The 23,540-nt window shown below is 46.6% G+C and overlaps 1 protein-coding gene across 3 annotated transcripts in view; it reads left to right on the plus strand.

Annotated features, from left to right (window-relative positions):
• Positions 1-23,540, plus strand: part of NFIC (nuclear factor I C) — a 265,530-nt gene that overhangs the window by 71,610 nt on the left and 170,380 nt on the right. The gene's annotated exons all lie outside the window — the stretch shown is intronic.

A 23,540-nucleotide genomic window follows, 5' to 3' on the forward strand; every position in this document is an offset into this window, starting at 1 on the left:
GTCTCTTTCCCTGTGTCTGTCTCTTTGTCTGTCTCTTTACCTGTCTTTGTCTGTTTCTTACCCTGTCTGTCTCTTTCCCTGTCTGTCTGTTTCCCTGTGTCTGTCTCTTTGTCTGTGTCTGTCTCTTTACCTGTCTGTGTCTGTATCTTAACCTGTTTCTCTCTTTTCCTGTCATTCTGTCTCTTTGTCTGTGTCAGTCTTTTTGTGTCTGTCTCTTACCTTGTCTATGTCTGTTTCTTACTCTGTCTGTATCTGCCTCTTTCCCTGTCTGTGTCTGTCTCTTTCCCTGGCTGCATTGTGACACGCCAACATTCCATATAAGGGCGTGGCTGCGCATTCTTCTGAAGTTCTGGCTGCACTGTGGCTCCCAGCTCCATTCGCTTTAATGGAGGCAGGTTTTTTGGCGAATAACTGTAAAGCGTGGGGTTAAAATTTCCCTTCGAAACATAGCCTATGACGCTCTCGGGGTCCAGACGTGTGAGTGTGCAAAATTTTGTGGCTGTAGCTGCGACGGTGCGGATGCCAATCCCAGACATACACACACACACACACACACACACACATTCAGCTTTATATATTAGATATAAATCAATTTTGCCCCTATCTACATAATGGGGAAAAAGTGAAACGAAAAGTGTTGGGGGAAAATTGACAGCTGCCAGATGTGAACAAGGGGGACTTAAAGAATGAGAGTGATGGCGCCAAAGAGTATATACCGTACAGTTGCTAAGGTGCGCCCTCGACATGGGATACTCATCACACTCGGGGATATGAACACACACACAAAATGCGTTACACACTACCACGTGCTTGAACACATACACCACCCTCAGCACACATCTCACCACACATACACCAACCTCACCACATAATTGCCCTAAACACACACACAAGTCTGGTATTATCCTTCAAAAATAAAAATCTCATTAATAAGCAGCCAAACTACAAGAACAACAAATGTACCACATAGGAAATACGGCAGCTGTCAGTCACATGACCTGTCTATTATGTGTATGTGTGAGCTAATATATACTGTCAGGGGGAGGGCTTTCTGTTGCCGGGAGATTTATCAGGCTGCCAATAGCAACCAATCACAGCTTAGCTCTGATTGGTTAAAATAGGCAACAATTTAATAATTACATTTCTATCTATTTGTTTTGTGGTTTTTGTGTGCAGAATACATATAGTTAGATAGTTACATAGTTACTTAGGTTGAAAAAAGACCTAGGTCCATCTAGTTCAACCTTCCTCCACCAGTTCTACATTTAGTCACTAAGTCATTTATAACCAACAATGTTTTGTGTACTGAGGAAATCATCCAGCCCTTTTTTAAAAGCTGTTATAGTATCGGCCATTACTACCTCTTGTGGTAGTGTATTCCACAGTCTGACCGCTCTAACTGTAAAGAACCCTTTCCTATTTAGGTGTCGGAATCGCTTTTCTTCCACTCGCAGTGAGTGCCCCCTGGTCCTTAGTACTGTCTTTGGAAGAATACATTTTTGTTAATACATTCGATTTTGTTAACAGCAGTTATTAACCCGGGCGAAGCCGGGTAGTACAGCTAGTCTAATATATAAAGCTGAATGTGTGTGTGTGTGTGTGTATGTGTGTATGTCCGGGATTGGCATCCGCACCGTCGCAGCTACAGCCACAAAATTTTGCACACTGACACGACTGGACCCCGAGAACGTCATAGGCTATGTTTCGAGGGGAAATTTTAACCCCACGATTTACAGTTATTCGCCAAAAAACCTGCCTCCAAAAAAGCGCATGGAGCTGGGAGCCACAGTGCAGCCAGAACTTCAGAAGAATGCGCAGCCACGCCCTTATATGGAATGTTGGCGTGTCACAATGCAGCCAGGGAAAGAGACAGACACAGAAAGGGAAAAAGGCACACACAGACAGAGTAAGAAACAGACATAGACAAGGTAAGAGACAGACACAAAGAGACAGACACAAAGAGACAGGCTGACAGGGAAAGAGACAGACAGGGAAAGAGAGGGAAAGAGAGAGACAGGTTAAGAGACAGACACAGACAGGTAAAGAGACAGAAAAAGAGACAGAGATACACAGGGAAACAGACAGACAGGGAAAGAGAGGTAAAGAGACAGACAGGGTAAGAGACAGACAAAGACAGGTAAAGAGACAGACAAAGAGACAGACAGGGAAAGAGACAGAGGGAAAGAGGGAAAGAGACAGGGAAAGAGAGAGACAGGGCGAAGAGGCGAAGAGACAGACAGGGAAAGAGACAAACGGGGAAAGTGACAGAGATAGATAGACAGACAGGGAAAGAGATTGAGACAGATGGAGAAAGAGACAGAGACAGTCAGAGACAGACAGGGAAAGAGACAGACAGACAAAGAGATAGAGAGAGAGACAGAGATATATACAAAGGGGGAGACAGACATTATAATTACATTTCTACCTATTTGTTTTGTGGTTTTTGTGTGCAGAATACATTTTTGTTAATACATTCTATTTTGTTAACAGCAGTTATTAACCCGGGCGAAGCCGGGTAGTACAGCTAGTATATATATATATATATATATATATATATATATATATATATATATATATATATAAAATAAAAAAGCTGAATGTGTGTGTGTGTATGTATGTATGTATGTATGTCCGGGATTGGCATCTGCACCGTCGCAGCTACAGCCACAAAATTTTGCACACTCACACGTATGGACCCCGAGACTGTCATAGGCTATGTTTTGAAGGGAAATGTTATCCCCGCGCTTTACAGTTATTCGCCAAAAAACCTGCCTCCATTACAGCGAGTGGAACTGGGAGCCACAGTGCAGCCAGAACATCAGAAGAATGCGCAGCCACGCCCTTATATGGAATGTTGGCGTGTCACAATGCAGCCAGGGAAAGACTGACACAGACAGGGAAAGAGGCAGACATAGACAGGGTAAGAAACAGACATAGACAGGGTAAGAGACAGACGCAAAGAGACAGGCACAGACAAAGAGACAGACTGACAGGGAAAGAGACAGACACAGACAAAGAGACAGAGACAGACAGGGAAACAGACAGACAGGGAAAGAAAGGGACAGAGACAGACAGGGTAAGAGACAGACGCAAAGAGACAGGCACAGACAAAGAGACAGACTGACAGGGAAAGAGACAGACACAGACAAAGAGACAGAGACAGACAGGGAAACAGACAGACAGGGAAAGAAAGGGACAGAGACAGACAGGGTAAGAGACAGACAAAGACAGACAAAGAGACAGACAAAGAGACAGACACAGGGAAAGAAACAGAGGGAAAGAGACAGCCAGGGAAAGAGAGGGAAAGAGACAGACAGGGAAAGAGACAGAGATAGATAGACAGGGGAAGAGATAGATAGACAGGGAAAGAGATTGAGACAGAGGAGAAAGAGACAGAGACAGTCAGAGACTGACAGGGAAAGAGACAGACAGACAAAAGGATAGAGAGAGAGAGAGAGAGATACAGAGGGGGAGACAGACATTACAATTACATTTAGATCTATTTGTTTTGTGGTTTTTGTATGTAGAATACATTTTTGTTAATACATTCTATTTTGTTAACAGCAGTTATTAACCCGGGCGAAGCCGGGTAGTACAGCTAGTTTATTTATATATATTTATTTAAATATATATATATGTGTATATATATACACACTATGTATATATGTGTATATATATACACTATGTATATCTATATATACAGTTAGGTCCAGAAATATTTGGACAGTGACACAATTTTCGCGAGTTGGGCTCTGCATGCCACCACATTGGATTTGAAATGAAACCTCTACAACAGAATTCAAGTGCAGATTGTAACGTTTAATTTGAAGGTTTGAACAAAAATATCTGATAGAAATTGTAGGAATTTTACACATTTCTTTACAAACACTCCACATTTTAGGAGGTCAAAAGTAATTGGACAAATAAACCAAACCCAAAAAACAAATTTTTATTTTCAATATTTTGTTGCGAATCCTTTGGAGGCAATCACTGCCTTAAGTCTGGAACCCATGGACATCACCAAACGCTGGGTTTCCTCCTTCTTAATGCTTTGCCAGGCCTTTACAGCCGCAGCCTTCAGGTCTTGCTTGTTTGTGGGTCTTTCCGTCTTAAGTCTGGATTTGAGCAAGTGGAATGCATGCTCAATTGGGTTAAGATCTGGTGATTGACTTGGCCATTGCAGAATGTTCCACTTTTTTGCACTCATGAACTCCTGGGTAGCATTGGCTGTATGCTTGGGGTCATTGTCCATCTGTACTATGAAGCGCCGTCCGATCAACTTTGCGGCATTTGGCTGAATCTGGGCTGAAAGTATATCCAGGTACACTTCAGAATTCATCCGGCTACTCTTGTCTGCTGTTATGTCATCAATAAACACAAGTGACCCAGTGCCATTGAAAGCCATGCATGCCCATGCCATCATGTTGCCTCCACCATGTTTTACAGAGGATGTGGTGTGCCTTGGATCATGTGCCGTTCCCTTTCTTCTCCAAACTTTTTTCTTCCCATCATTCTGGTACAGGTTGATCTTTGTCTCATCTGTCCATAGAATACTTTTCCAGAACTGAGCTGGCTTCATGAGGTGTTCTTCAGCAAATTTAACTCTGGCCTGTCTATTTTTGGAATTGATGAATGGTTTGCATCTAGATGTGAACCCTTTGTATTTACTTTCATGGAGTCTTCTCTTTACTGTTGACTTAGAGACAGATACACCTACTTCACTGAGAGTGTTCTGGACTTCAGTTGATGTTGTGAACGGGTTCTTCTTCACCAAAGAAAGTATGCGGCGATCATCCACCACTGTTGTCATCCGTGGACGCCCAGGCCTTTTTGAGTTCCCAAGCTCACCAGTCAATTTCTTTTTTCTCAGAATGTACCCGACTGTTGATTTTGCTACTCCAAGCATGTCTGCTATCTCTCTGATGGATTTTTTCTTTTTTTTCAGCCTCAGGATGTTCTGCTTCACCTCAATTGAGAGTTCCTTAGACCGCATGTTGTCTGGTCACAGCAACAGCTTCCAAATGCAAAACCACACACCTGTAATCAACCCCAGACCTTTTAACTACTTCATTGATTACAGGTTAACGAGGGAGACACCTTCAGAGTTAATTGCAGCCCTTAGAGTCCCTTGTCCAATTACTTTTGGTCCCTTGAAAAAGAGGAGGCTATGCATTACAGAGCTATGATTCCTAAACCCTTTCTCCGATTTGGATGTGAAAACTCTCATATTGCAGCTGGGAGTGTGCACTTTCAGCCCATATTATATATATAATTGTATTTCTGAACATGTTTTTGTAAACAGCTAAAATAACAAAACTTGTGTCACTGTCCAAATATTTCTGGACCTAACTGTATAATTGCCTTATTCTGTCTGTCTATCTGTCTGTCTGTCATGCTCCGAAATTGTGTCCTTACGGTGACACAAAGCTGATTGGCCGCTGGGCTCGCCATGGCCCCGCCCCCCCACACGGATTGGCCTCTCGCCCCGGCTCTCTGCAGGCCCCGCCCCCCTCACGCAATGCACGCTCGCTCTGGCCCAACTGACACGGAGCCGCGACTCCCAGGTGAGTACACACACACATCAGATCACACTCACTCTCACACTCACTCTCACACACACCTCACACATCACAACATGCTGGGATATCGCTTGCTTCTACACCGGCTCCGTCAGGATCCCGGCAGCGCCACACATAACTTTGCGATGCTGGGATCATGACGGAGGCCGTGAAAGCTGGTAACCATTATACACATCGGGTAACTAAGGTCCCTTAGTTACCCGATGTGTATCATAGTTACCAGTATACACCGGCTCACACTCACTCTCACACACACCTCACACACACATCACATCGCATCCACACATCAAGGTCCTGCAGCTGCGGAACATACATAACATAACAGCACACACATAACAGCACACACATACACACACAAATAAGATCACACTCACACACACCTCACACATCACATCGCATCCAAATACTCACAACATCCTGGGATATCGCTTGCTTCTCGGCGGCGATATTGTGCTGTGAGCTTCCAGGACCTGACGGAGGATCACATGGCCAGAAGCATGTGATATCCCCGGATGTTGTGAGTATCAGCGCGTATGTGCAATATCGTCAGTGTCTGTGTGTGTGAGTGTATGCGATCGGGTGTGTGTGAGTGGATGCGATCGGTTGTGTGGGTGAGTGGATGCGATCGGTTGTGTGGGTGAGTGGATGCGATCGGGTGTGGGTGAGTGTCGGCAGAGGAGCACGGCGTGCTGGAGGAGGCTGGGAGCAGAGAGGCTGATCTTGGGGAAGGCTGGGAGGGGGAGGCTGATGCTGAGGGAGGCTGGAAGGAGAGAGGCTGAGCAAACGTGCTCCATCCGCCATACTGCGCACTCCCCATCGTGCTGCATCCCCCATGCTGCGCACTCCCAAACGTGCTCCATCCGCCATGCTGCGCACTCCCCATCGTGCTCTATCCGCCATGCTGCACACTCCCAAACGTGCTCCATCCGCCATGCTGCGCACTCCCAAACGTGCTCCATCCGCCATACTGCGCACTCCCCATCGTGCTCTATCCGCCATGCTGCACACTCCCAAACGTGCTCCATCCCCCATGCTGCGCACTCCCAAACGTGCTCCATCCGCCATGCTGCGCACTCCCCATCGTGCTCTATCCGCCATGCTGCACACTCCCAAAAGTGCTCCATCCGCCATGCTGCGCACTCCCAAACGTGCTCCATCCGCCATGCTGTGCACCCCCCATCATGCTCCATCCGCCATGCTGCGCACTCCCAAACGTGCTCCATCCGCCATGCTGCGCACTCCCAAACGTGCTCCATCCGCCATGCTGCGCACTCCCAAACGTGGTCCATCCACCATGCTGCGCACTCCCAAACGTGGTCCATCCGCCATGCTGCGCACTCCCAAACGTGGTCCATCCGCCATGCTGCGCACTCCCAAACGTGCTCCATCCGCCATACTGCGCACTCCCAAACGTGCTCCATCCGCCATACTGCGCACTCCCCATCGTGCACCATCCGGCATGCTGCGCACTCCCAAGCGGATGGAACATGATGGGGGGTGCGCAGCATGGCGGATGGAGCACGTTTGGGAGTGCGCAGCATGGCGGATGGAGCACGTTTGGGAGTGCGCAGCATGACGGATGGAGCACGTTTGGGAGTGCGCAGCATGACGGATGGAGCACGTTTGGGAGTGCGCAGCATGCCGGATGGTGCACGATGGGGAGTGCGCAGTATGGCGGATGGAGCACGTTTGGGAGTGCGCAGTATGGCGGATGGAGCACGTTTGGGAGTGCGCAGCATGGCGGATGGAGCACGTTTGGGAGTGCGCAGCATGGCGGATGGAGCACGTTTGGGAGTGCGCAGCATGGCGGATGGAGCACGTTTGGGAGTGCGCAGCATGGCGGATGGAGCACGTTTGGGAGTGCGCAGCAAGGCAGATGGAGCACGTTTGGGAGTGCGCAGCATGGCGGATGGAGCACGTTTGGGAGTGCGCAGCATGCCGGATGGTGCACGATGGGGAGTGCGCAGTATGGCGGATGGAGCACGTTTGGGAGTGCGCAGCATGGCGGATGGAGCACGTTTGGGAGTGCGCAGCATGGCGGATGGACCACGTTTGGGAGTGCGCAGCATGGCGGATGGAGCACGTTTGGGAGTGCGCAGCATGGCGGATGGAGCACGTTTGGGAGTGCGCAGCATGGCGGGTGGAGCACGTTTGGGAGTGCGCAGCATGGCGGATGGAGCATGATAGGGGGTGCGCAGCATGGCGGATGGAGCACGTTTGGGAGTGCGCAGCATGGCGGATGGAGCACGTTTGGGAGTGTGCAGCATTGCGGATAGAGCACGATGTGGAGTGCGCAGCATGGCGGATGGAGCACGTTTGGGAGTGCGCAGCATGGGGGATGCAGCACGATGGGGGGTGCGCAGCATGGGGGATAGAGCACGATGGGAGGTACACACCTCCCCCCAACACACACACACACGCGCACTGCACAACACACACACACTAGGAATCACAAACAACGCCCTACACAGACACCCACACACACAGACAACGCTGCACACACAAATATACGCACATACTGCACAACACACACATTGCTCAAAACATACCTCCCCCCAAAACACACCACACACACACAAACTGCACAACACACACACACACACAACGCTACAGACACACAGCGCTCCACAAACAACGCAACACACGCAACACACATACAACACCGCTCTCACCCCCAGCGACACTCAGAACATGTACAGCGCCCTACACAAACACTTGGTAACTACACACAACAACATCTATATATATATATATATATATATATATATATATATATATATAACAAAAATCATACATGAACTACACAATACGTAAATTCTAGAATACCCGATGCGTAGAATCGGGCCACCTTCTAGTATATATATATATATATATATATATATATATATATATATATATATATATTGACATCCTAAAAGTTCACAGATTTGTAATAAAGGTGTCTGAAAGTTATTTTCTTCTTGGTTCCTGTCACATACGATTTCAGTAGTGTCCACATGTTTTGTAGTAACAGTTTATGATCTCTCATTAACCTTGTGCTGTCTGTTGTGGGATGTCTATAAAAAGATAGTGTCGCTTTTACCAAAGATTTATCCAAATCTTTTTCCCATTTCTTGGGATTCCCTTTGTAAATGTATTATCTGTTGAAACTTTTACACATATTTGTGTCATTGCCAGCAATATAATGCTGTGCTTTGCAGCCCAGTGCCCAGGATCGGGGTGAAATGAGGGGAGGCTCTCCTATCAGCTCTGAATTTTAAACAGGCTGTGATTGTCAGTCCAGACCGGAGCCAGTCGATAAGTATTGATCGGCCTGTGAAAAGCCTACTGCATGTTGCTAAGAAGGGGATAGAATTGAGCTTCATGAAGCGAAACCCCTGCACAGTTTAACTCTGCATGTACAAAGATATTTTTGTAAATAATTTAAAAGGAATATATCACCAGGCTTTTGTCACCTAATTTGAGAGCAACATAATGTAGGGGCAGAGACCCTGATTTCAGCAATATGTCATTTACTTGACTGCTTAGTGTAGTTTTTATAAAATGATTGTTTTATCAGGTACAGATTATCACTAGAAAACTACTTGGCTTGCTGATAGTTAGTTCAACCATGCCCCGGCCACTGATTGGCAGATTTCTGCTTATGCACAGTATACACAGAAAGCTGTCTATTGTGGTTGGGCTTATGCAGAGTTCAGAATTCAGAGCATTGCTAGGTCTGCAACATATAAAACAATAAGTATATCAAAACAGTAGCACTCAGTAAAGTAAGTCATAAATCACTGGAATCAAGGTCACCCATCTACCTCATCCTGCTCCCAGATTAAGTAGCAAACCTTGGTGACAGATTCCGTTTAAAGGGAACCTGTCAGTTGATTCATGTTGACCAAACCATGGGCAGCATGAATCAGAGACTGACTGCACAATTGTACCTAGGTATGTTTTTCTGTGAAATGGTAGTTTCAAAGAAAATATAGGTTAAAGGTCTGGTCAGGAACCATAGACAAAGACAACAGTAGTGCAGCTCTGCACCTGGCAAGCCTCTCCCTTGACCAGTGGCATACCACCAATAGAGGCAGGCCATGCCACTGCTATGGGGCCCATGAGTTGGGGGAGCCCAGGCGGCGGCTACCCGCGGTGTGTACGCATTCACTTTCATCATTCCCAGCATGTGCGGGCTGGCCTGGTCACAAAGCAGCCAATTAAAGCCGCTGGGGGCTGGCACCGTTTGTATAGCTGTAGGCTGGCCACAACACAGAGAGATGTAGACTCACACACACTGCACACTGCGCGTCCCCTGCTGAAGAGGAGGGAGTAGCCAGGCAGCATCTTCTTCCAATCCGAGAGCTGTGAGAGATGTCAGAAGGAAAACCATCCAATCAGGAGTGGGGGCGGAGCTTGTTCAGTACAGTGCGGGAGAAAGAAAAGATAAAAAGGGAAACTGCTGGAGAAGGAGCAGAGCAAAGAGGGAAAAGGAGCAGAGAGTAAAAAAAGCAGAGCAAACAGAAAGTAGAGCAAAGAGGAAGAAGGAGCAGAGAGCAGAATGAGCAGAGAAAATAGAAAGCAGAGCAAAGAGGGAGAAGGAGCAGAATGAGCAGGGCAAAAAGGGAGCAGAGTGCAGAATGAGCAAAGCAAACAGAAAGCAGAGCAAAGAGGCAGAAGGTTCAGAGAGCAGAATGAGCAGAGCAAACAGATAGCAGAGCAAGGAGAGAAGAGCAGACAGCAGAATGAGCAGTAGAGCAAACAGAAAGCAGAGGAAAGAGGAGAAGGAGCAGAATGAGCAATGAAAATAGAAAGCAGAGCAAAGAGTGAGAAGGAGCAGAATGAGCAGAGCAAATAGAAAGCCGAGGTTTTGAGCGGAGAACAGAGCAAACAGAAAGAAAAAGCAAAAGACAGGATCTGATCACAGCTAGGAGGATCCACAGGAAGTGCAGCAGGGAGGCTGGAGCCATTAACATGATCTCTCACATCATAGGAGCAGGTGAGTATTATAATGTACAAATGACTGCCTGTAACACTACAGAAAGAAACTGCCCTGTACTTTGACATCACTGTGTACATTACCCCTGTGCTGTGACATCACTGTGTATATTACCCCTGTATTGTGACATCCCTGTGTTTATTATCCCTGTACTGTGACATCACTGTGTGTATTATCCCTGTATTGTGACATCCCTGTGTTTATTATCCCTGTCCTGTGACATCCCTGTGTTTATTATCCCTGTACTGTGACATCACTGTGTGTATTACCCCTGTATTGTGACATCCCTGTGTTTATTATCCCTGTCCTGTGACATCACTGTGTGCATTTCCCCTGTGCTGTGACATCACTGTGTGTATACCCCTGTATTGTGACATCCCTGTGTTTATTATCCCTGTCCTGTGACATCACTGTGTGCATTACCATTACCCCTGTGCTGTGACATCACTGTGTGTATTACCCCTGTATTGTGACATCCCTGTGTTTATTATCCCTCTACTGTGACATCACTGTGTGTATTATTGTGACATCCCTGTTTATTATCCCTGTATTGTGACATCACTGTGTTTATTATCCCTGTACTGTAACATCACTGTGTGTCTTACCCCTGTACTGTGACATCCCTGTGTTTATTATCCCTGTACTGTGACATCACTGTGTGTATTATTGTGACATCCCTGTTTATTATCCCTGTATTGTGACATCCCTGTGTTTATTATCCCTGTACTGTAACATCACTGTGTGTCTTACCCCTGTACTGTGACATCCCTGTGTTTATTATCCCTGTACTGTGACATCACTGTGTGTATTATCACTGTACTGTGCAGAGTTTTACTGTAGTTCCTAAGGCTATAAAGGGGATAGTAATCATTACTATTATATGGGGAAGACAGATGGAGCATGAAGGAAGACATCGCTACATTAGGTCAAGTTCACATACTGCAGATTTTTTTGGGATTAGCGGTGTGAACCCACTGGTCTTTGTGCAGTGGCCTTTGCTCAGTAACAGGACGGTGGTTATATTCAGACTCTGTGGTGATAATATTTGGTCATGGTGTGGCGGCATTATTTTGCAATGTATAGTAGTATTATTGGTTTTGATATGGTGGGTGTTGTTCTGTAACACTATAGTATGTGTTATTTGTATGTAATTGTATGACTATTTTTTTGAATGCATTACTAAAAAGAAATGTAAATATTTACAGATTTGTATTATTTAATTTATTTTATTTTGGCAGTAAATGTATCAGTAATTACTGTGAGGCACTTTGCTGGGAGTAATTTTTAGTACTGTTTACTCTGGAGATCTTTGGTTTGTTGGCTGCGGCTGTTTCGACTATTTGCAGGCACTGCGGTGCTCTGTGAGCGTCAGGCGCTGTGGTGCTGAGCGACTGTCAGGCACTGTTACTTTGGCTGCTGCTGGTTTGTACTTTAAGAGGTTCTTGAAGCGCTGGTCTATTCACATCAATGGTACAACACTGTGATACTGCTGTATAGTTGGACGATAAATGGATTCCCACAGATGTGATAATGGCCTGTCCTAAGGATAAGACAGGAAACTGTAAAGGTTGGAAAATGCTCTTGATGTTGAGAAGTGGACTAGTCTAAAATTAAATTTTATTTTACTCCTAAATCTATCGAATTTCGCAATTTTATATTTTTGTAATATACAGTACTCTAAAAATTCCTTATCCCTTCCTCACTTCTCTAAATGCTTTATTTCTTATATTTCCTCTTTGATGTTGCTTCTTTGAAAATACAAGCGCATGCTCAGATGAGTCATCATTAGGCGGCAAAGTTTGCGGTCACTGCTGCAGCCTTGGCTCCCTCCCTGAAATGAACTGTCATCAGTGACGTACATTTCAGGGGCTGGGCTCATCCCTGCTCTATTTAGTATACACTGGCTGTCAATTACAACGCATGCTCAGTTAGTTGCAGCTGTGCGGAATTCTTCTTAGTGCACAATGGCAGCACACTCCCTCACCGGCTCTGATTAGAAGTGACAAGTGGTCTGGCAACAGACCGCACTGTCAGTGCACATGGTAAGTAAAGAACAAGCAAACAGCGACCAGCACCGTTCCTGTTAGTGATGTCACATCTGACCAGAGCCGGTGAGGGAGTGCACTTTCATTGTGCACTTAGAAGAATAGTGAACAGTGAGAAGATTCTACTGAGCATCTTTTGGAATTGACAGCTGGTGCATACCAAATAAAACCGTGATTAGTCCGGCCTCTGAAATGGAGATCACTGATGATGTTTTGTTTCAGTGAGAGGGCAGAGGCTGCACATTGACCTCAATCTGTGCCCCTTAATGACGCTTGAGTATCCCAGGGTGAATTGGGGATTTTCAAACAAAGTGTCATCAGAGAGGAAGTAGTAAAAAAAAGTAATAAAGCAGAGTAGTGAGGGAAAGAAAGGGAATATTTAATTAAAGTATATGAGAAAAAAGATTGGATTATGACAGAGATTTAGAAGTAAAGTTTAGTTTCAGACCACCTCTTTAACCTCTTCAGCCCCGGGCACTAAAAGACCCTTATGACCAGGCCATTTTTTGCAATTCTGACCAGTGTCATTTTGGCAGGTTATAACTCTGGAACGCTTCAATGGATCCCGGTGATTCTGACATTGTTTTTTCGTGATCTATTGTACTTCATGATAGTGGTAAATTTAGGCAAATATTTTTTGCGTTTATTTGTGAAAATTTCAGATATTTGACAAAAATTTTGAAAATGTAGCAATATTCAAACTTTGAAATTTTATGCCCATAAATCTGAGAAATATGTCACACAAAATAGTTTCTAAATAAAATATCCCACATGTCTACTTTACATCAGCATAATTTTGGAAACCAATTTTTTTTGTTAAGAAGTTAAAAGGATTCAAATTAAAAGGAACCAACGCAATGTGGAAGGAAAAAATGAAAATTTTACTTTTTTTACACAAAAGTATTACCATATTTTTTGGATTATAAGACGCAGTTTTCCTCCCAAAACTTTGGGAGGAAAATGAGGGGTGCGTCTTAAAATCCGAAAGTAGCTTACCAGGGGGTTGTGCAGAGGGGTCAAAGGAGGCAGGGAGATGCTCCGAGCAATGCACTGTGCTGCCGGCGCTGCTGGTCTGTGCGACGCTGTTCTGGATCGGGCAGTGCCGCTCTGTTATGTTTGGAGCCGCTCCGTTATGATTTTTGCATGGCTGCTCCATCCTGCTCGGCTGCTCTGTGCACGGCTGCTCCGTCCTGCTCGGCTGCTCTGTGCACGGCTGCTCCGTCCTGCTCGGCTGCTCTGTGCACGGCTGCACCGTCCTGCTCGGCTGCTCTGTGCACGGCTGCACTGTCCTGCTCAGCTGCTCTGTGCACTGCTGCTCCGCTAGCGATGGGCAGTCCAGCTCTTTCTGGTGATCCGGTTCCTATTGCTCCGTTCACCAAATAGAGCCGGATCTTTCAGCTCGTTCTTGGCTCCTTATTAAATATGTGTTCACCCCAGGTGAACACATACAGTGCCTACAAGTAGTATTCAACCCCCTGCAGATTTAGCAGGTTTACACATTCGGAATTAACTTGGCATTGTGACATTTGGACTGTAGATCAGCCTGGAAATGTGAAATGCACTGCAGCAAAAAAGAATGTTATTTCTTTTTTTTTTTTTAAATTGTGAAAAGTTTATTCAGAGGGTCATTTATTATTCAACCCCTCAAACCACCAGAATTCTGTTTGGTTCCCCTAAAGTATTTAGAAGTATTTCAGGCACAAAGAACAATGAGCTTCACATGTTTGGATTAATTATCTCTTTTAGGCTGCTTTCACACTACGTCTTTTTAACATGCGTCCTGAACGTATCATTGGCTCCGGGAAGATCTCATGGCAGTGGGGAAATTGGTTTCAGTCAATACCATAAGTAACGTACTCCACCGCAATGGTCTCCGTTCCAGACGAGCCCGTAAGGTACCTTTACTTTCAAAGCGTCATGTCAAGGCTCGTCTACAGTTTGCTCATGATCACTTGGAGGACTCTGAGACAGACTGGTTCAAGGTTCTCTGGTCTGATGAGACCAAGATCGAGATCTTTGGTGCCAACCGCACACGTGACGTTTGGAGACTGGATGGCACTGCATACGACCCCAAGAATACCATCCCTACAGTCAAGCATGGTGGTGGCAGCATCATGCTGTGGGGCTGTTTCTCAGCCAAGGGGCCTGGCCATCTGGTCCGCATCCATGGGAAGATGGATAGCACGGCCTACCTGGAGATTTTGGCCAAGAACCTCCGCTCCTCCATCAAGGATCTTAAGATGGGTCGTCATTTCATCTTCCAACAAGACAACGACCCAAAGCACACAGCCAAGAAAACCAAGGCCTGGTTCAAGAGGGAAAAAATCAAGGTGTTGCAGTGGCCTAGTCAGTCTCCTGACCTTAACCCAATTGAAAACTTGTGGAAGGAGCTCAAGATTAAAGTCCACATGAGACACCCAAAGAACCTAGATAACTTGGAGAAGATCTGCATGGAGGAGTGGGCCAAGATAACTCCAGAGACCTGTGCCGGCCTGATCAGGTCTTATAAAAGACGATTATTAGCTGTAATTGCAAACAAGGGTTATTCCACAAAATATTAAACCTAGGGGTTGAATAATAATTGACCCACACTTTTATGTTGAAAATTTATTAAAATTTAACTGAGCAACATAACTTGTTGGTTTGTAAGATTTATGCATCTGTTAATAAATCCTGCTCTTGTTTGAAGTTTGCAGGCTCTAACTTATTTGCATCTTATCAAACCTGCTAAATCTGCAGGGGGTTGAATACTACTTGTAGGCACTGTATTTAAGATTATAGTAACGCCGTCAAAGCCCCGCCCACCCGTGGCCAAACCCCGCCCATTCACAAGCGGCCAATTAGATTGCTGAGTAGGCGTAGTCCAGCCACGGGTGGGCGGGGCCCCGATGGCGAAAAGAGCCGTTTAGTGATTTTAGTGGCTCACCCTGGTGATCCGGCTCCTGTCGTTCACAGCAGGGAGCGGATCTTTGTCTCGGATCGTTCGCGTCCGACACATCACTATGCTCCGCCCTGCTTGGCTGCTCTGTGCACGGCTGCTCTGTGCATGGCTGCTCCGTTCTGCTTGGCGCTCGGCTCCTCCGTTCTGCTCGGTGCTCGGCTGCTCCATCACCAGCCCTGCACAGAGCAGAGCGACACTGGCCCCGCACAGAGCAGAGCAGAGCGACACCGGCCCCGCACAGAGCAGAGCGTCGTCGCCGGCTCGGCGCAGAGCGACGCCGGCCCCGCACAGAGCAGAGCGACATCGACCCCGCACAGAGCAGAGCGACACCGGCCCCGCACAGAGCAGAGCGACACCGGCCCCGCACAGAGCAGAGCGGCGTCGCCGGCCCCGCACAGAGCAGAGCGGCGTCGCCGGCCCCGCACAGAGCAGAGCGGCGTCGCCGGCCCCGCACAGAGCAGAGCGACGTCGCCGGCCCCGCACAGAGCAGAGCGACGTCGCCGGCCCCGCACAGAAGAGAGCGACGTCGCCGGCCCCGCACAGAGCAGAGCGACGTCGCCGGCCCCGCACAGAGCAGAGCGACGTCGCCGGCCCCGCACAGAGCAGAGCGACGTCGCCGGCCCCGCACAGAGCAGAGCGACGTCGCCGGCCCCGCACAGAGCAGAGCGACGTCACCGGCCCCGCACAGAGCAGAGCGACGTCGCCGGCCCCGCACAGAACAGAGCGACGTCGCATGGCCCTGAACAGAGCAGAGTGACACCGGCCCCGCACAGAGCAGAGCGGCGTCGCCGGCCCCGCACAGAGCAGAGCGGCGTTGCTGGCCCCGCACAGAGCAGCACCCACAGTGAGTATCTGGGCTCCCCTCTATACTACTTGCAGTACTCCAGTACCGCCCCTGCCTCCTGTGACCCCCGCTCCTCTGCAGACCCCCTTCCCTGGTAAGACACCGCCAGATTATAAATGGACCCCATATTTTTTTTTACCTTTTCTTCCCTCCAAATTTGGGGTGCGTCTTATAATCCGGTGCGTCTTATAAAACAAAAAATACTGTACTTTAGTCATAAAATTTTGCATTTTCACAAGGGTATCAGGAAAAATGCACCATAAAATGTATTGTGCAATTTGTCCCGAGTATGCCGATACCTCATATGTGGTAGAAATCAATTGTTTGGGCGCACGGCAGGGCTCGGAAGGGAAGGAGCGTCATTTGAATTTCTGAAAGCAAAATTAGCTGGAATCATTAGCGGATGCCATGTCGTGTTTAGAGACCCCCTGAGGTACCTAAACAGTGGAGCTCCCCCACAAGTGACCCCATTTTGGAAACTAGACCCCTAGAATTTATTTAGATATTTGGTGAGCACCTTGAATCCCCCGCGCCTCACACAAGTTTATAACGTTGAGTCGTGAAAATATATATATATATATATATATATATATATATATTTTTTTTTTTTTTTTACCACAAAATTGTTACTTCAACCTGGTAGTCTTTTTTTCACAAGGGTATCAGGAAAAAATTCACCATAAAATTTATTGTGCAATTTCCCCTGAGTACTCAGATACCTTACATATGGTGGAAATCAATTATTTGGTCTCACGGCAGAGCTCAGAAGAGAAGGAGTGCCATTTGACTGCAAAATTGGCTGCAATCATTAGCGGACTCCATGTCGCATTTGGAAACCCCCTGAGGTGCTTAAACAGTGGAGCTCTCGCACAAGTGACCCCATTTTGGAAACTGACCACACAAGGAATTTATATAGATGTTTGGTGAGCACCTTGAACCTTTGGGAGCCTCACAAAAGTTGATAAAGTTGAGCCGTGAAAATAAAAAACGTTTTTTTTTTACCACAAACTTGTAGGCTCAACCAGGTAGCTTTTTTTCACAAGGGTATCAGGAAAAAATGCACCATAAAGTTTATTGTTCAATTTTTCCTGAGTACGCAGATATCTCATAAGTGGTGGAAATCAACTGTTTAGGCACATGGTAGGGCTCGAAAGGGAAGGAGCACCATTTGCCTTTCAAATGTACGGACTCCGATCAGTGATGTGCATCACTAATCAGCCGTTGCAGGATGCACACAAGGATGAGATACAAAAAGCGATGGAAGATAGGGACAAAAAAAAGTCCTGACCAAAATTGAGCACGGACGCCGAAGCATGATGAGCATCACTGATCAGCGATCGGCCGCTGCAGGATGCACACACGAATGAGGTACAAAAAGCGACTGGGGATAGGGACAGAAAAAAAAGTCCTGCCCACAATTGAGCACAAACGAGGATGCGTCATGAGCATCACTGATCAGCGATCGTCCACTGCAGGGCACAAACATGGATGAGGTGCAAAAAGCGACAGGGGATATGGACAAAAAAAATTTCCTGCCCAAAATTTAGCACGGACAATGATGCTGGATGTGCAAAACTGATTGATGCATGGCGGGACGGATGGAGGGATGAGGTGCAAAATGTGATGGGGGATACGAACAAAAAAAAAATTATACTCACAGGACCAGAGGGGGAACAGCAGACAGAAAGATGGACGGCTTATTACAGGATGCTGCAGCTGGCTCCAAGATGGACATCTCACCAAGGACCCAGGAAGGACCCAGCGATGGAGGCAGATGCAATCGGACCAATGATGACCTTGGACGACCCGGTGGCAGTAGGTTAGGCGATGTCGGAGCGGGACAGCAGATGCCGAGGAGAGTTAGGAGAAGCTGAGGGATTGCACCAACCGCAGATGCTGGAGAATCGGGGCAGGAGGAGAGAACGCAGGTGGAGGCAGATAGAGAGATTGCAGAGGGGGGGCAGATAGAGAAATCACAGTAAGTGTAGATCGGGAGGGGTCTGATCAATGGGGGGGCAACACGGGAGTGCGCAGGGGCAGCATGGGAGCGTGCAGGGGCAGCACGCAATACTTACAGCAACAGCGGGATGCAGGAGCAGCGATCGGAAAGTGGCGGTGGTGTGGTATTACAAGTACCAGCAAGGGCACAACGCAGACATGCTGGGAGAGGGTTCTCCAGGGCAAAACAAGCCTGGGAAGGGCGGTCACCTCCAGGTCTGATTGACCCCTGCACACTTCTTGGGGTGATTGCGCGTCATAGCACGATCGCTCCAATCAATGCTGCAAGGGGTGGGGGTGCCATGTTTGCTGGTCTCTAGCCAATCATTCAATGTTGCTGCAGCACCTGATAGCTGGATCTCACCGGATCGCACGATTTGGGACATTTTTTTAGCTAAAAACAGTGCAATCGCAATAATTGGCGGTTCAGATTCAAACAGTCAATCACAGCGATCGTGGATGGGGTGGGGGGTCAAGCAAAGGTCCCCTGCTGTAAGAAACAGCATGGGGCATCATTTTAAAGCCGTTGCCATGGCCACAGCAATTAAATGTATTTTAGGCCTTACCGTTATTTCCCTGGTTGTTAAGTCACGTAAAAATAGGATGTAATGATACGGCCCGCGGTCGTGAAGGGGTTAATGAATCAGAGCCAATAAGTATAGGCCGCTTATCAGGGGCCACTGCTTTGTGCTTGCCAGCCAGCCCCTGATTCCTAGCCAGGCTGAGTGTCTGACTGTCATTGTCTCCAACTCAGCGTCAGCACCGTGTACACTGCAGTGTCCTAGAAGCTGCTCTTGCTCTATTGCTCCTCTCTCTGGCTGAACTTGCACGTCTCCCTAGCTTACGTAGCTTTACAGCCAATGAGAGGAGCTTTGGAGGCAGGCGGGCGGCAGCCATTGGTGGTTGTACTGCTTACGGATAGCTCAGCATGGCATTGACACCCGGCAGAGACTCAGACGGGCGCATCACACACAGTCACAATACAGGAGTACAGGCGCATAGCACTGCATAGACTGGTCCTCTGCAGATGGAGCCGGGCCTGGTAATAGTCTACTTACTGGACTGATAGATCTATAGCCTGGCTAGGATGAAGATGAATTTATAATGTGTATATATGCCCCCAGTAGCTTGTATGCCAGCCCCCAGTTAGCAGTATACAGGCCCCCAGTAACGTGTATGCTGCCCCCAGTAACTTGAATGTCACTTCAGTAACTTGTATGTCTGTCCTCCCAGTAACATGTAAGCCACCCCAAGTAACTTGTATGTCCCCCCAGTAGCATGTCAGCCACTCCTAGTAACGTGTATGCCACCTCTAGTAACTTCTATGCTAGCCCCGAGTATCATGCATGCTCTTTATTATGTTAATATTTTATTGTATTTTTTTTATTGGTGGGGGGGCATTCAGACTTATGCAATGGGGCCCATGATTTCTATGTACGCCCCTGCCCTTGACCTCTCTTATTGATTAACAGGTTTCTTCATATGTGAACACATATGAGAGAAACTTATCGATCACCTAGAGAGGCGCATGCAGGTGCCGTCAAAGAGCGGCGCCAAACTAGTCTTGTCTTGTCCCTGGCCGATTCTTGAAACTGTGTTTTCTCTGAAATGCCAAAACATTGCAATTGCACTTTTTTTTTGCATTTTCACCGCACTTGGAATTTTTTAGCCGTTTTCCAGTACAATATAGGACAGAATGAATGGTGTCATTCAAAAGTGCAACTTGTCCCCCAAAACAACAAGCCCTCATATGGCTATATTGATGGAAAAGTAAAAATGTTATGGCTTTCAGAAGGGGAGGAAAATAACAAAGGAAAATCGCCGGGTGTTAAAGGAGTTACAATTGTAAATTTAGTTTTGGTTGTTGCCATTTGCATTGCTTCATGGTTTCTTTTTGCTGTGTTTGGTTGCCTTTGAATAATGAAAAAGGAAATCCAGAGTAGCACTGGTGCTTTGCAGCCCTGAGGTCCTGGGGTCAAATCCCACCAAGGACAACATCTACAAGGAGTTTGTATGTTCTCCCCATGTTTGCATTGGTTTTCTCCAGGTACTCCAGTTTCCACCCACACTCCAAAGACATACTGATAGGGAACTTAGATTGGGAGCCCCAATGGGGACAGTGATGATGACGTCTGTAAAGGGCTGTGAAATATGATGGAGCAAAATAAATCATTATGGTTTTCTATTGTGTCCACAAGTTGGATCTTGTGATTTTTTTTTATCTACACTTAATAAACAATAAAGGGAACACTTAGGGTGCATTCACTCTGGGAATGTAGATTGTGATCCCCAAAAAAGACATTGATGATCATGTCTGTAAAGTGCTGCAGAAAATGATGTCGCTATATAAGCAATGCATAATTAATAATAATAAATTCCAAAAAGTGAATGTAGAAAATATATAGGATTATAGAGCTTTAACACTCTATAATTGATAAGGATCTGTCACCATTCGTGATATGTCTTATTTTTAATATTCCCAATTAAACAATTATTGAGCATCTTTTCTTAAGCCTGCTTTACACCTTACGATATCACATATGATATCGTATGCAATCGTACCCGCCCCCATCGTATGTGCGGCACGTTCAATTTGTTGACCGTGTCGGACAAACAATTATTTGCCGTCACACGTACTTACCCATCCATACGACCTCGATGTGGGCGGTGAACATCCACTTCCTGGAGTGGGAGGGACGTTCGGCGTCACAGCGACGTCACGCGGCAGCCGGCCAATAGAAGCGGAGGGGCGGAGATGAGCGGGACGTCAACATCCCGCCCACCTCCTACCGTCCGCATTGCCGGCGGGAGCCGCGGGACGCAGGTAAGATCTGTTCATCGTTCCCGGGGTGTCACACACTGCGATGCGTGGTACCTCGGGAACATTGAACAACCCGACGTGCAATTTTAAGGAAATGAACGACGTGTATGCGATGAACGGTTTTACGTTCAATCGCAATTACACGTAGCTGTCACACGCTACAACACCACTAACGATGCCGGATGTGCGTCACTTACGACGTGACCCCGCCGACACATCGTTAGATTTGTTGTAGTGTGTAAAGCCCGCTTTAGAACTCTGTGTTGTGCTGTTCCTCTGTTAATCCTCCTATTAATTTATGTAATAGTTGGATGCTATTAGTTCCCCCCCAAAGGGACATGTCCTTACACAATTTCAGTTTTGCAGCACTGATTTAAGTGTCAGACTGTGAAGATATACTCTACTGCCAATTGGTAACACCCAGTTGTCAATTTATTCAAACATTTCTAGGAGGAATAATAGAGGGTCAGCACAGGTGCCATATAAAACAAATCATATTGTTCTAGTATCAGATGTAATGTATATTTGCCAAGACCTTTACAGTAATATACAGTTCCTTTTGAGCCATAAGTGTCTGAGGTGAGGTTACTCAATTCAGTGAGGTCACCTGAGGTCAGGTTACCTGCAATCACATATGTAGGACTGTGGGAGCCTCCAGCTGTAACCGCAAATAAACTGAGTGATGTCACCACTCTGTGGATTTCGTCGGACCGGGGTATTTTGTAGGTTAATAAAGGGGTTGAAGAGGGTGGGTTTTTTTTGTATTTTTCCAAATAAAGAATTTTTCGGTGTTTGTTTCAATTTCTTTTCACTTACAGATTAGCAATGGGTGGTCTCATAGGCGCCTCCTATTACTAAACTAGGGCTTAGTGGCAGCTGTGAGCTTTTGTTACCACACCAGGGCAATCAGAATGAGCCAGGTAAAGTTTCGGGATTGTTGAATTTAATGGATGCGACAATGCTGAGTGGCTGCAGACTGCTATTTTTAGGCTGGGGGACCACAATAACCATGGGCCTCCACAGCCTGAGAATACCAGCTGCCATCTCTCAGCTTTATCATGGTTGGGTATCAAAATTAGGGGGGTCAGTGGGTGCTCTTGTCCGCTGATCTGGCCGCCTTTAGAAAGACAGCATGGCCCAGGGCTCATCCCAACTGAACACCCGACCTCCTTAACCATGGGTGGAACACTACTCAGACAACACAGGATGAGGGAATCACAATATTAAGATTTTATTGGATCCCCAAACAATTAACGGCATATGACACATAACCAGCAAAACCACAGAATGTAACTGGCAACAGTTTCTCACCCTTCCTTTCTCATCCTTCCGCTGGCTTACCTGGGATTAGAACGTCCGTGCCTCAGAGCTTCCAGGGCTACTTACTCCAAACCAGCAGCACCCCGCTTTCGGCGGGCACCCACCGAGAATGGAATAACGCCGGATTTAGGAAGCTGGCTGAGGACCGCAAAGCCTATAGTATGGTGACTGAATTGTCCCAAGCTGGATTCCTTCCTTAGGTAGTCCTTGATATCTCAGCCGAATCCTTGCATTCGATGCTGAAGTCCATGTAGTATTATAATCCAGGTTCGGTTATGGCTTGCCAATCAGATCCGCAGATCCTAGATTGGTATCATGTAGCAAGAGTCTACCCGGGCAATGGACAGTCCTCCTTCTTGTACCCCTGACCATTGGGGTCTTCATAATTGGTGGATAAGACTGGGCTCTTATTGGCTAGATTTCAAACCGTATACAAAATATCCCTAGTAGTAATGGTCTCTGGCAGAGACGAGGGAGAAACAGCTAAGTTATATCACATCTAGCAATACACATAGTAGTACAATGGGAGTTTCGCATAATTGATTTGTCTGGGTATCTGACCTTCACTGGCCAAGGCAATTACATGAGTCAACAAGAACTACACTAGACTCCTAAGAGTCTTGTAGAAACAATGAGGGGCTTATCCCCCGTTTATAAACTATCATCATGTCTGGCTGAATTTTAAGAAACTTAACCCATGCTAGGCACTGACAGATTCCATGTCGTCACAGTAAGAAATGAGACATTACGGTGAATCACAATTATAAAGGAAACAAGATAAGTTCTTCACTTGTAGTTGCCATAGAGAGAGCTAATTTAGATGACCAAAGGGTCCTTTTTATTTTGACCATAGGATGATGTTTTTCTGTTCTGCCTTGGTCAGCATTGAAACATTGAATAAACTCTATTAGTAATTGGAAATTGAATGTTTTTGAGGTTTAAATTCACATTTTTTTGGTCACAGATCATCTAGAGATTGCCCATCTCTGAGAGAAAAGTTTAGGAGTTGTG

The sequence above is a fragment of the Anomaloglossus baeobatrachus genome, chromosome 1 (assembly GCF_048569485.1).
Source record: "Anomaloglossus baeobatrachus isolate aAnoBae1 chromosome 1, aAnoBae1.hap1, whole genome shotgun sequence".
Taxonomy (NCBI): Eukaryota; Metazoa; Chordata; class Amphibia; order Anura; family Aromobatidae; genus Anomaloglossus; species Anomaloglossus baeobatrachus.